The sequence below is a fragment of the Orycteropus afer genome, unplaced genomic scaffold, assembly GCF_000298275.1.
Source record: "Orycteropus afer afer isolate SDZICR_OR568_19922 unplaced genomic scaffold, OryAfe1.0 scaffold00032, whole genome shotgun sequence".
NCBI lineage: Eukaryota > Metazoa > Chordata > Mammalia > Tubulidentata > Orycteropodidae > Orycteropus > Orycteropus afer.
In genome coordinates, this window is record NW_006921619.1 from 15,799,616 (window position 1) to 15,811,545 (window position 11,930).

Below are 11,930 nucleotides of genomic sequence, written 5' to 3' on the forward strand. Positions count from 1 at the left end.
TAAATACAGAAATAAATTATAAACTGTGGAGGGAAAAAGGAACTCATGACTCCAAATAATAATAAACACATAAGAAAGTAAATAATTTCAAGAAAGAGAGAGAAAATGGGATAAAATATTAGCAATGGGTGAATCTGGGTAAAGTGTATATATAGTTGTTATTTTATTTCTCCTTTTTTAATATTTTAAATTTTTCTGTAAATTTTAGGTTATTTCAAAACAAAAGTTGTTAAAAAGTTGCTTAGTGATAACTGTTCCAGTATTTGAATGATTTTGAGTCATATTTCTACTACTGCTGTGTCCACTTATCAAGCAATGAGTGACACAAACATGCAGAGCCATAGTTCATAAGGTGATTGATAATATGTCCTGTAGTACCCAGCACAAGAAATATAGGCAAGTGCATCACCACACAAATCTGTCTTGGAAGAAATACAGCTGGAAAACTCCTTAAAAGTAGGAATGGCCAGACTTTGTCTCTCATAATTTGGTCATGTCATCAGAAGGGACCAGTCCCTGGAGAAGGATATGTTGTTGTTGTTGTTGTTATGTGCTGTTGAGTTGGACCCAACTCATAGTTACCTCTCCTTGGGTTTCTGAGGAGGTATCAAGGTATCACTACGAAAGTAGATTGCCCAACCTTCCTTCCGAGGAGTGGCTTGTGGGTTTGAACTGCTAGCCTTCTGGTTAGCGGTCAATTGCCTTAGGCACTATGCTACCAGAGCTCCTGGAGAAGGCTATGATGCTTGGTAAAGTGGAGGGTCAGTGAAAAAGGTGAAGATGCTCAACTAGATGGATCGACACAGTGGTAAAAGATGGGCTCAAGCATAGCAAAGATTGTGAGGATGGTGCAGGACCAATCCTTCGTTCTGTCATATATTGTGTCACTGAGTCAGAACCTACTCAACAACACCTGACAACAGTAATGACAATGAGCAAACAAGGTCTGAAATGTTTTAATCCTAAAGATAATGTGTAGAACATAGATGTGCAACTATAAACAGATATTTAGTTTCTCATCAATACCTGGTCAAATGGAAGACCTCTCCTCACTGAAATATATTTGATATTTCAGAATATGCAGTTTCAAGCTTCATCCTTTAAAAAAATAGTTAGGAACTATGAAAAATAGAACGTATCAGAATATCTGTTTAGAATAGCACACAACTGCAGCAATACTATACTAGCAAGTACATCTGTGAGCAAATATTCATATATTACATATCCAAACATGGGGTCATGTCTCAGCATATCTACTTTACCTAGCCCTGACAAGCTTGGAGCTTCCAGATGAAACAGCATGCAAAATTGCCTTATCATAGTGAAATGGCCTGAAGAAAAAAGTGTTTCAGTGACAAATCGCTTACATGTTTCCATCAACTCAGTGTCTACAGTATAGTAATTATTTGATTATGCAATTATATAACTCAATACAAAGTATTAGAAAATTTTCAAAAACATCAGAATTTTCTCCTGTGTATGACATATCCAATGCTAAGTTGTGAATTTGAAAGAAACTTTTGTAAGCTTGGTAATGAAAAACAAACTTTGATTAATAGTGCTTCAGCAAAAATGAAATTCTTTCCATTGTTTATATACAATTATATTGTAAAATTATTCTTATGAAGAGAGATCAAATTGCATGCAGACAAAACTGTAGGACAAAATTAAATTATAGACATGTGTCAGACACTGAAATAACAAAGAATATCATGTCATTTTTCTGGATTTTTGTTTTATTTGTCAGCTTAAAAATTTCTAGTTAAAGAATAGTCTTTTTAATTAATGCTATTTCAACAACTGGATTTCCACATACAAAAGAGGGAAGTTGGACCCATACCTCACAACATATATGAAAACTAACTCAAAATTAATCAAAGACTTAAATATAAGGCATAAAACTCTCAGAATGCTTCAAGACTTATTTTTCAACAATGTATTCTCAAACAGGACACTGAAAACATGAACAGCAAAAGACAAAATAGGTCAATAGGACCTCACTTGGTTCATCTCAGGACTTTATCAACAAAGTGAAGGGAAATCCTACAGACTGGGACAAAATATTTGGAAACCATCTTTCAGATAAGGATTTAATATCCAGAATATATAAAGGACTCCTAGAACTCAACAGTAAAAAGACAAAACAACCCAATCATAAAATGTGCAAAGGACATGAAAAGACATTACATCAAAGAAGATATATATCAATCCAATAAATGCATGAAAAGATGTTCAACATCATTAGTTATGAGGGAAATACAAAAAAAAATTGTGATAAGATATGACTGCATACCCAATGAGATAGCTATGATTTAAAACATGGAAAAGAACAGGTATTGGCAAGGATGTGGAGAAATAGAAGTCCTAATCCATTAATGGTGGGATTGTGAAATGGTTCAACCACTACAGTAAACAGTTTGGCAGTTCCTCAAAAGAAGGAAAAATCCAGTGGAGCTGGATTTGACTCATAGCGCCCCTCTTTGGGTTTCTGGGGCAGTATCACTACAGAAGTAGATTGCCCAACCTTCCTTCAGGGGAGTGGCTGGTGGGTTTGAACCGCCAGCCTTCTGGTTAGCAGTCAAATGCCTTAGGCACTATGCCGCCAGAGCTCCCAAACTTACCATATGACCCAGCAATTCCACTAGGTGTATATCCAAAAGAATGGAAAGAACAGAAACAGAAATAGATGTCTGTATACCAGTGTTTACTGCAGCAGTATCTGTAATAGCCAAAAGATAGAAATAAACTGAATGTCCAAGAGATGAATAGATAAACAAAATATGGTATATTTATAATATGTAACGTTGTTGTTGTTGTTAGGTGCTGTCGAGTTTGTTCTGACTCATAATGACCCTACATACAACAGAATGAAACACTGGCTGGTCCTGTGCCATCCACACAATTGTAGCAATACTTGAGCCCATCACCACAGCCACTGTGTCAATCTGTCTCCTTGAGGGTCTTCCCCTTTTTCACTGACCCTCTACTTTACCAAGCAGGATATCCTTCTCCAGAGACTGGTCCCTTCTGACAACATGACCAAAGTACAAGAGAAGAAGTCTGGCCATTCTCACTTCTAAGGAAACTTGGCTATACTTCCTCCAAGACAGATTTATTTGTTCTTCCAACAGCCTGTGGTACATTCGATATTCTTCACCAACAACACATCTCAAATACATCAATTCTTTTTGATCTTCTTTATTCATTTTCTAGCTCTCAGATGTTCATGAGGCTATTGAAAATGGATGTTGATTGTGGATCCAAGTAAAATGAAATCCTTGATGACTTTAACCTTTTTTCTGTCATGATGTTGTCTATTGGACCAATTGTGAGGATTTTTGTTTTCTTTATGTTGAGGTGTAATCCATACTGAAGGCTGTAGCCTCTGATCTTCACAATTAGTGCTTCAAGCCTTCTTTACTTTTAGCAAGCAAGACTGTGTCATATGCATATCACAGGTTATTAATGAGTCTTCCTCCAATCCTGATGCCACATCCTTCTTCGTATTTTCCAGCTCCTCTGATTAGTTAATCAGCGTACAGATTGATACAATCTGTATCCTTTCATGATACTTATTCAAGGCAATATTATTCAATAATAAAGAGAAATTAAATCCTGATATATGCCATAACATGGATAAACTTAAGGATATCATGCTTAGTGAAATAAGTTAGTCACAAATGCCAAATATTGTATAACTTAACCTATATGAAATATTTAGAAGAATCAAGTAGATAGAGACCTGAAGTTATTAGTGGACAGGTGGTAGGAAGAGGAAAAGGGGGACTAACTGCTTAGGAGATACTGATAGAGAAAGTTGGAAACAGATTCAGGTGATGTTTGTATAACATGATGAATACAATTAGTGTCACTAGATTTTGCATGTTAGGAATATTCAAATGTACATATTGTGTTACATACGTTGATGGTTCAGTGGTAGAATTCTCACCCTACCTGCAGAAGATCAATGTTCATTTCCCAGCCAATGTGCCTCTTGTGCCATCACTTGTCTGTGAGTGGAGACTTGCATGATGTTGTGATGCTGAGCAGGTTCCAGTGGAGCTTCCAGACTAAGAAGAACTATAAAGAAAGGCCTGGTATGTGCTTCTGAAAGCCAGCCAGTGAAAACCCTACGAATCACAGCTGTCCAATCTGCAACAGGAATGATGCAGGACTGGGCAGCAGTTTTGTTCATGGAGTCGCCATGAGTTGGGGGTCAACTTTGTTGCAGCTAACAACAATAAATATTCACTTTTATATAACACTTTATTGTCATTAACTTGTATTATTTTTCTAAAATACCTTTATTACAGAAAAATTCAAGAAATGAATGGATTAATGAACACTGAGCACTTTTGTAACCATAATGCAGGTCAGAAATAAAACTCTGCCGGTCAAAAAAGAATGAAGAAAACCAAAGACACATGGAAACAATTAGTCCAAGGGACTGGTACACCATGTGATCCTCAGCCTACATGACCATGAGACCAGAAGGATTAGATGGTGCCTGGCTACCACTGTCAACCCTTTGGAAGAGTATTGGAGCAGGAGATCCTGGATAGAGTGGGAGAACAATGTGGAACAAAACTCAAAATCGTAAAAAAAAAAACACATTTGCTGATCTGATAGAGCCTGGTGAGAGCCCTGAGGCTATAGCCCCTAGCCACCCCTCAGATCTGGAATTGAACTCACTCCTGTGGCTTCCAGCTGAAAAATAGAGAGGCCTGTGGTGTGAACAGGAGCTCTGGTAGCATAGTGCCTAAGGTCCTTGACTGCTAACCAGAAAGCTGGCAGTTCAAATCCACGAGCCACTCGTTGGAAGGAGGATGGGGCAATCTACTTCCGTAGTGATACTGCCTCAGAAACCCAAGTAGGGGTCACTATGAGTCAGGTCAGACTCAACAGCACATAACAGCAACATGGTGTGAACATTTACTTCAGGTAGGTACACTCCTTGGAGCAATCAATCATAGGAGAATGTGAGGGCAGTGTTTGTGCAGGACAACCACTCAGGGGCGGAGGAGTGCATGGGAAGGAAGGACATAGGGAAGAAGGAACTACAGGGGGGAAGTGGAAAGAGAGCTGTTACATTGTGCGAAATTGCAGTCAATGTCATGACAAAACATGTGTATGAACTACTTTGTGAAAAATCAATTTGCTTTGTAAGCTTTCACCCAAATCACAATAAAGATTTAAAAAATAAAATAAAATAAAGAAACCTTGCATCAAATCCCTTGCAAAAACAAACAAACTTTGCCAGCCACCCTAGCATCCCTCTACATGAGTTCTCCTCAACCAAACCTTTTCTTTTCCTCCCTTATTAAAGTATCCACTACCCTGAAATTTATAGTTATCAATTTCTATAACAAAGTGTACATTCTGACACATTGTAGATTTTGCTTTTAAAAAACCAAAAAAACACAAATATACCCTTTAAGTCTCTACATCTTTCGATTTCCCCTCCATCTTTGTTTTTTATCATTCATTTGTTGAATAACTAACAACAATCCAATAGAATTTCCCACAGTATGAATTATGCATTACTTTGGTCTATTTGAAACATTCTTCTGATATAATTGTTTCCTGTAAATTGGTATTTAGATCTATAGGATTGATTAAATTTGGACTCTTTTTCTTTCTTTTTTTGTGGCAAGGCTTCCTCATATTGTTGGTTTCCTCTATAAGAAGACATATAACAGCCCCTTGTCTCCCATCTTGTGATGTTAGCAGACAGTATTGATCAATGCCTGCATCAATTAATACATATAAAGGTACAAAACTATGATCTTCTAATTCTATCACACCTTCATTTATTAACACAAATATTTCTGTAAAGAGAGACTACCTTTCAGTTTTGAAGTAGTTCACTTTTTATAAGAAAGGTAAGATATAAATTTATTCTTTCCCTTTGTTACCAATATTCTATATAATGAGTGGGTACCTCAGAATTCTGCAAGAATATCCAATTCATTTTAAAGATGATGATGATGATTTCTAGATTTAAACATTCTTGTACTGCAATCAGCATCTTTATTTATTCTCAGATTTTAATCTTTTGGCTACCAGGAGCCTCTCAAGTATGCTCCTGAGTCTTTTTAGCATAAACCACGTATCATTTTACAGCCTCCTTGCTGTCTTATAAGGCAAGATGTTCCATGTACATCTTGTACTTCCCTGCCCTAACTGCAGAATCAGCCATTTATCCAAGAAATTCTGGTGCTGTTTAGTGGAAAATGTATCTAAAGACAATTATAACTAGAGGTGCCATTTGTGTTCTTTCTTAAACATTATTAGGCCTTTTCAATAGATGAATATTCTATTGAATAGTATGTGCTTGTGTGTGTATGTGTATATATATACACACACACATATATATACATACACATACACATGTGTGTGTGTTGTTATTGTTAGGTGCCATCAACTTGATTTGACTCATAGTAACCCCATGTAACAGAATAAAGCTGTCATATAGGGCTTTCTAGGCTGTAATCTTTATAAGATCAGACCTTAGTACCTTAATAGCTGGTGGGTGGGTTCGAACCACCAGAATTTTGGTTAGCAGCTGAGTGTTTAACTGTTGCAACACTAAGGTACCCTATGTATGTATATATATTCTCATTCTTCATATCCTACTATATGTGTGTGCATATGTGTGTGCATGTGTGTGTGTGTGTATATATATATATATATATATATATATATATATATATTGGTAGCATAGTGGCTAAGGCACTTGACTGCTAACCAGAAGGCTGGCGGTTCAAACCCACCAGCCACTCCTCAGAAGGAAGGTTGGGCATTCCTACTTCCGTAGTGATACTGCCTCAGAAACCCAAGGAGGGGTCACTGTGAGTCGGGGCCGACTCAATGGCAAACAACAACAACAATATATATATAAACTCAATTCATTGCCATCAAGTTAAATACAACTCATAGAGACCCCTCCTTGGGTTTCTGAGGCAGTATCACTATGGAAGTAGCTTGCCCAGCCTTCCTTCTGAGGAGTGGCTGGCAGGTTTGAACTGCCAGCCTTCTGGTTATCAGTCAAATGCATTAGGCACTACACTATCAGAGCTCCCATATATACATATACATATACATATATAAACACACACATATATACATACATACATACAGAAATAATACAGGTAGACATAGATTTTTCTTAGTAAATGTTTAAACCATGACTATACCAAACTGTCCCAAGTGCTTTCATGTACATTTTCTCCCTAAAGTCTCTTTAATAAATCTGTTGGGTATTACACTTCCTTTTAACGTATGAATAAGTTAACTAAAATGGTTAAAATGGCTTTGAGACCACACACCCTGTGAGTAGTTACTAAGATCTATGACTGCAGAAGTATAACCCAGTGTTCTTTACTGCCTTAGTCACAAGAAGCTCTGTATTACCATGAAACGTGTGCATGTGCACATACACACCCACCCCTCCAAGACAGCACAGATGGAGAAATGCAAATGCTAGGAACATAGCCAATTCCTCTTTGATAATTCTAGTACAACTGCTCCCTTCCTCTTCATTTTATCTAGAACACATATTCTGAGGCAAAAACCATGCATTTATTAAGGAGCTTTAATGGGGACATGGTCAAGAACATTCACAGCAGAGACATTTTTATAAGCTTTGACCAAAAAAGCCTGGTGGAGTTTCCATATGACACAATTTTCAAATGAAAATGTGGCTTGAGAATTTAATACCTCTTAGCAGTACCTGCTTACTAAACCACTTTATTTTCTTCATTTGAAAGCCTGGTGGAATTAAGTTGCAATTGACTTGTAGTGCAATGCAAACTAGAAAAAACAAACAACTTGTAGTAGAATACAGACTAGAAAAAATACTGGCAGTGGAATATAGATTAAGGAAAAACACATCTTACTGTCTTAGTTAAATATGCCATTATCTGGAAGATGACTTAAATAAGTTGCTGCCTGCCAGACCACAGTTTGTGGCAGACAAATAGAAGACAATGAGATCATGCCGAACTAGCTTATTATCCCAAATAAAATCAATTTTAATAGAAGACTGACAACACAGCTTGGTATTATGTTAAGCTCTGGGCTGGAAGTCAAGACACGTGGGTTCTAGTCCTAGTTTCATCAGTAGCCAGATTTATCATTTTAGCCAATTCTTCTTTTTTTGGCCTCAGTTTACTTGTTTATGAAAAGTAATGAAGGGCTAAGTTTTGATGATATCTATGACCTTTTCTAAGTTGGCAATCATCAGTATATATTTATTTAGCACCTACTATATGCCAGTAGCATAGTTGCTAAGGCATTTGACTGCTAACCAGAAGGCTGGCGGTTCAAACCCCCTAGCCACTCCTTGGAGGGAAGGTTGGGCAATCTACTTCCATAGTGATACTGCCTTGGAAACCCAAGGAGACGTCTCTGAGTTGGGGCCGACTTGACGGCACATAACAACAACAACAACAACATATGCCAGGAACTTTATTATGTGCTGGAAATACATTGGTAAACAAAGGCTTGATTCCTGCCCTTCATTTCAACATGAAGAGCCAATAAATTTGTTAAAAGCCCCTCACTGGATCTCAAACATCTGTGAAGGAAGAAAGCCTCAAGAGACCTATTGCCATGCTTGAAGGGGCTTTTTTTTATATTAAAATTGTGGTTTGTTCACTACCACTAGCTGCCTTATACTCATTACCTCTACTGGAGCAATACAATCATACCCTTACCAGTTTTCCTATCTCCATTCTCAGTCCATCAATATAATGGTATAAATTGCTATCAGATATTGTTAGCAGTATTCCAGGATAATAATGCTGTTAATATTAGTCCCACTTTCAAAAACTTATTTTCCCCATGATATACAAAAGCAAGTACAAATTTCTTGATAGAATATTCAAATCCCTTCATGCATTGTTCTGAAACTTCCCTTCCTATTTTACCAACTGCACACATTAGTCTCTGCTCTGGTGGACCTGTGCTGCTTATCTCAACAACCACAATCTGTATTGAAATTTCAGTCACCAGTGTTAGTTTTTCCCACTAGGCTGAAAGCCCCTGAGGAGCTGAGATAGTTTCTTATTTATCTCTGAATTTCTCTGCGTATAAGCAAGCACCTAGTGGCACAGCAGGCACTCTCTAAGTATTTCTGGAACTGATTAAATGAACACCCTTTTGGTGGGATCTTTCCCTACTTTTAAGGAGCCCTGGTGGTGTAGAGGTTAAAATGTTCAACCGCAAACTGAAAGTTCAGCAGTTCGAACCCACCAGGACTCCGTGGGAGAAAGATGTGGCAGTCTGCTTCTGTAAAGATTTTTAGCTTTGGAAGTCCTATGGGGTCAGTTCTACTTTGTCCTAAAGGATTGCTAGGAGTTGGAATCACATCTACAGTGGTGGGTTTGAGTTGGTTGCCTACTTTTGTCTTTTACACTTTAAACTCTCAACAAATAACCATTTGTTGTTGCCTAAGCTTGTACTACTCAAAGTGTGGTCTGAGAACTGGCAGCATCAGCTGTACCTGGAAGCTTGTTAGAGATGCAGATTCTCTAGTCTTTTCCCACATATTTTGAGGGTAGGAACCAGGTAATCTCCAGATTTCTCCAGAATTCTTATGCATGCTGAAGTTTGAGAAACACATCCTAAACCATTATCAGGAACAAGTTTATATACTCTGGAAAGACTCTGACTCATTATCCATTTAATAAAATTATGCTCATTTAAACAGTGCCAAAACACTTTGGACAGGAGCTCCACTGGTAGATAAAATCTAAAGATGAAGCCAGGAGAAAGCTTAAGCAGTGGCAAAATTGAGACACAGGCCAAGATTATTTTTAAGCTCCACTGTGATCTTTAGCACAACTCCCAGTGAAAAACAACAAGCATATACAATTGCTAAGGTAACATAATATGATAAAACACCTCTATACTATTGAATTGCTGCATGTTAGGCAGGGGTTGTTGTTGTTACGTGTCATTGAGTTGATTCTGACTTATTGTGACCCTGTAGAACAGGCCAGAATTGCTGCTCACAGGGATTCTAAGGTTGCAATCTTTATGAAAGCACACTGCCACAACATTCTCCTACAGTCAACTAGGTTCAGACCTACCACCTTTCGTTTAGAACTGAGCACTTTGACCATTGTGCCACCAGGATTCCTTTTAGGCAGAGGTAAGGGAGTAATAAGATGTTAATCTTCCTAGATGACACAACTTTATTTTATAGGGACCATGGTATCAATCAATTAATTCACTAATTAAATTATTTACTCATTTGACTAAGATTTATGGAAAGCCTACTAAGTATAAGCATTATGCTAAGTTTTGAGGTATTATAAAACTAATGAAATCAAAATCTTTGTACTCAGATACTGACAGGATAACAGAGGAAAGTTATAAAAATAATAAAATGGGGAATTTTTAAATAATGCCATTTGTACTGTTCTTGTTGTTAGGTGCCCTAGAGTCCATTCAAATTCACAGTGACCCTTTCTGTCAGTGAAATATTGCCCAGTTCTGCACCATCCTCACAATCCTTGCTATCTCTGAGTTCATTGTTGCAGCCACTATGTCAATCTATCTCATTGAAGGTCTTACTCTTTTTCACTGACCTTTACTTTATCAAGCATGATATCCTTCTCCAGGTACTAGTCCCTCCTGATAGCATGACCAAAGTATCTGGGATGAATTCTCACCATCCTTGCTTCTAAAGAACATTCTGCCTACTTCTTCTAAGACAGATTTGTTCATTCTTCTGGCAGTTCACAGTATATTCAAAATTCTCATCAATACCATGATTCTAAGACATCAATTCTTCTTCAGTCTTCCTTATCTCTTGTCTAGCTTTCACATGCATATGAGTTGATTGACAATACCATGGTTTGGGTTAGGCACAAGTTAGCCCTGTAACATTTTACAGAGGTTTTTGTAGCAGGTTTGCCCAACACAACATGTTGTTCAATTTCTTGACTTACTTCCATGGGTGTTGATTGTGGATCCGAGTAAAATGAAATCCTTGACAACTTGAATATTTTCTGTTTTTAGCATGATGTTGCTTATTGGTCCAATTATGAGGATTTTTGTTTTCTTTATGTTGAAGTATAATCCATACTTAAAGCTATACTCTTTGATCTTCATTAGTAAGTGCTTCAAGTCTCCATCGCTTTCAGCAAACAAGGTTGTGTCACCTGCATATTGCAGATTATTAATGAGTCTTCTACATTAGAATCTTCTTCTTAATGTAGTCCAGCTTCTTGGGTTATTTGCTCATGATACAGATTAAATAAGTATGGTGAAAGGTTACAACCCTGATTCACACTTTTCCTTATTTTAAACTGTGTATCATCCCCTTGTTCTGTTCAAACAGCTTCTTGGTCTAAGGACAGGTTCCTCATGATTACAATTAAGTGTTCTGGATTTCCCATTCTTCACAATATTATCTATAATTTTTATTAAATAGGGGGAAACATCAGCTTCCCACAGGTGGTCATCACATGAGGAAGAATCCAGTTTAGAGGGCTCTGAATGTTCCTGGAGGAAGTGGCATATTGACTAAGACCGAAAAAAAAAAAAAACCCACAACAATTAAGAGTGATCTAGGCTAAGGATGAAAGGAGAGGGGATGGAATGGGAAATAGGGTAAGATAATTCTCTAAGTAGAGAAAATTGTGGCTGCTTCTTCACTGTCACTCTCTACCTTATAGACTCATTACTTCTTACTGGAACAATAGCAGTCAGTCCTCACCAGTCTTCACGTCTCCATTCTCAGTCCATCCACATAGCAATGCAGATAGCTATCAGAAATTTACATAGGCCAAATAACAGGTAGGAATCCAAGCGAGATGCATTCACGGGACTGTGAGTACTTCAGTCTGGATGAAACACAGAGTACAAAAGGGAGTGAAGACTCACAGCATACACAAAAACTAACTCCAGATGGATCAATG